The sequence below is a fragment of the Sorghum bicolor genome, unplaced genomic scaffold (genome assembly GCF_000003195.3).
Source record: "Sorghum bicolor cultivar BTx623 unplaced genomic scaffold, Sorghum_bicolor_NCBIv3 super_82, whole genome shotgun sequence".
NCBI lineage: Eukaryota > Viridiplantae > Streptophyta > Magnoliopsida > Poales > Poaceae > Sorghum > Sorghum bicolor.
In genome coordinates, this window is record NW_018396455.1 from 38,226 (window position 1) to 41,700 (window position 3,475).

The window sequence follows — 3,475 nt, forward strand, 5'->3', positions numbered from 1 at the left end:
GTGCAGTGTCCCTCTCACGAGTGATCTGCACCAAACGCTCCTGTATGGTCTCCCTCTCTCTAGCTAACTGACTCATCTGATCCTGCTTATGATCTCTCTCTCTAATGGCCTTCACCCACTGCTGCCTACGGTACTCCGCAATGCCTTCCCAGTCATTGCGGTCCTTCTGAGCTTGCTCCAGGAGTCTAGCTTGCTTGCGAAACTTGCGAGCACGCTTTTCAGCCTTCCGGTGCATCTCCTGGGCCTGGCGAACAGCCACCATCACCTGTGCACAGGTGTCCTCTCGCTGACTGATCAGCTTGAGCACAGCCATCATAGCACTCATAGTAGGACTAGAACTCTCAGCTCTCTCTCCTTTGCCTCGAACCAAGGCACAACCATCAGCCTATTTCCACTCCGCTGCTGCTGGGTCAGCACGGGGAATGGAGGCCGCTGGTCCTTCCATCAGCTCATCGCCACACCTCTGACAGATATCGAGCAGGATAGTCTGGGCTGCAACCTGAGCTGCCTCCCAAGGAGTCTGCCCATCTGAGCTACAAGTCCAGCCTGTCCATGCAGGCTTGTCCCCATGTGGAGGGACAACTCCCTGCACAGCAAACCACTGTATCCCTCCTGTGCTCTCCAACTCCCACAAAGAATACTAAGGTGGCTCAGTATACCCGACAGTCTGTAACACTCTCCAGAGCAGGGTAGGAGTGCCAAACTCGCTCAAGAAAGTGTCACTGGGACGGGGTGAAGCGGGTGCGTCCATCTATGGAAAGGAATAGGAATACCATGGGTAAAAGAGGATTAGTTTAAGCAACATTTATTTAATTAAAAGGGACGACATTGTAAGGGAAGGAGTAGACACAATGTATGTATGAATGCGACATGATGCATGCACGAACTGTACGTCCTCACAAACTTAGAAAATTAATATTCTAACGGATATACGGTGGCATACATTCGTCTCTCGATACGATAACTATCGATTTACACGTAGCTGTTAGAGTACCTACAGAAAACTTCATTTCAGCCCAACAGTTCCCAATATCACTCAAGAAAGCAGTAAACTAAGTGCACATTGCTTGGACGTGCCCAACATGCACAAACAATGACACCAAAGCTACCTGAGAAATTAAATGCTCCCCAATTAAGTTTCTTTCGTGGTTCCATGGTTTTGACATGTAACCACTCCAGGTACGAGTTTGTTAGAGAACCGTGCCCAACGGTTAGTCCTCATCCCCAGCGGGATGGAGACAGGTCTTGCAGAAGCCGTCATAAAAGATGTCATCTGCAACAGGTGGGAATAAACCCTGAGTACGAGAATGTACTCAGCTAGACTTACCCGTCTAGTAAAACATAATAGACACCAAGGATCATGCAAGGCTAATATATAAAGGTAGAGCTGGTTGACTCAATATTTTGCCAAAAGCCCTTATTACAACTGACCTATTGTAAGAGCTTCATATTTATTTATCATCAGCCTACCACTAGATTAGCACCTGTACTACAACACATCACTTGATTATTACAAACAATAATAACCATATCAAATTCATCATATGTTCTTCTTTGCTATCATCATTATCCTGAACCAAGTTCATTAGTGAATGCTACATTTGCCGCTGCTCTGTCAAGTTCTCACTAACCGGGAGAGACGGTGATTCGAATCGAATTCCTATCCAGCTGGAGGGTTATTCCTAGCACTCACCCAAGCATCCCCCGTCGGAGACCCAACGGGTCACCTTTGGTACGACTCAGGAATCGCGGCTCCGATCAGCGCCGCACTCCCAGGGCTACCACTCTGCCAGGGAGGTCAGGAATTTTAACTCACCTGCCTTTGGGCTTACGCCAATGGTCCCCCGCACACCGCACTTCCTCCGGTAGTGCGCACTTTATACTTGCCGGTCTTCCGGCCTGAGTCATACTACTCGGCTTCGCGGTCGGAACGAGTTATCCGGCCAACTAAGTGTTAGGCATACGTTTAACATGACAAGAGGACGTACAACGGTCGGTCCTTAGCTGCCACAGACGGAGTTACTACAACCTTGCAAAACTCCGCCCGGCTTAAGTCAAATTAATCAGGTTCCATCCACGATAGCACATATAGACCATCGTGATCCGACACAACCCTATATCGCGTAGGTGACAGGAAATCACCCGACTTCTACCGCTTTAAGCATGGCTAAGCTGCTACTCGATCCTAACTCTATGACTAGGTAGTGGTAAGATATCTGGACAAGGATTGAGTAAAATGCAGCAAAGGTTTCATCACAACTCCTATACTTAATGCATCAATAGATATGACATATTTAAGTAAACTTTCGAAGATAAAGGGAGACTTAGAATGCTCCGGGGCTTGCCTTTCACGAATGAAGCTGGCTCGTGATTTGGGCACTCAACTTTTTCTTCGGGCTCGTCGAGTCCGACTTGCTGGACCTCCACCTCCGGGTTGCCCTCCTGGCCTTCGGGGTTCACTTGCAGATCGAAGGAGGCTGCCACGTCCGATGCACCTATTGCATGCTCGGTGAATGAGAAGGTGTGCATACAAAAGAATGAATGCTTAATAACATAAGTGACCCACTGGACACTCATTTACGGAGCAATAGTTATAACAAGTTCACACAAGTTAACAAGTTAACTTAGCCCAAAACCTATCATGATAGCCTATAACAGCAAGCATCAGACATCAGGATTAGCTCAGTAAACAGATCATAACTATTGCCACAAAGATCCAACAAACTTAAGTGAGGACATTCTGGAAAGATTATGAAATTGTCTACAAATAATCTTTAAACATCACAGCAGGATTCATACATTAAACAAGTCATTTAAACAAAGTTCCAGGTTCTGTCCCAGAAAAACAGAGAGCACCTATTTCTGGAACCCAACTTGGAAAAGCTATAACTTTTAAACTACTAGGCCAAATGACCCCAAATTTAAACCACAGCTAGTTCAATAAGTTTACAACAACTTTGATTTAGACAAGTTTCCCAGAAAGACAAGTTATCATTCAGCAAAAGTTAAATTACTCCCTTGCTGTCCAGAACAGCCTTTAACCCTTTAATTAATTATTTTATGACATAACCAAAACATAAACTATGCCAACCACATGGCTTATGAGCGCAAGCATATCACAAGGTTACCAGAACATCAGATGATAACCCTCAAACGTTTACTTAACAAGGCATTTATCAATTAATTCTAGAAAGGAGCATAATTACAAGATACTAGTCAAAGTGCTCAGAAAAATCTACCAAAATTACAGAGGCACAAGTATAGCATCAAAGCATCACCATAAAAATTTCAGAGCAATTGCACATACCAAATTAAAGATATGCACTTAACATGTGACAAGGTGTTTATTTCATAAATTCAGAAACATGAATTATATGATGTCAAACAACAGATTTCAGATTATTTACATATTATGAATATCATAAACAAGTTTACCACCAAAGTAGAACACCAGCATAAGCACCAATTATTTTAT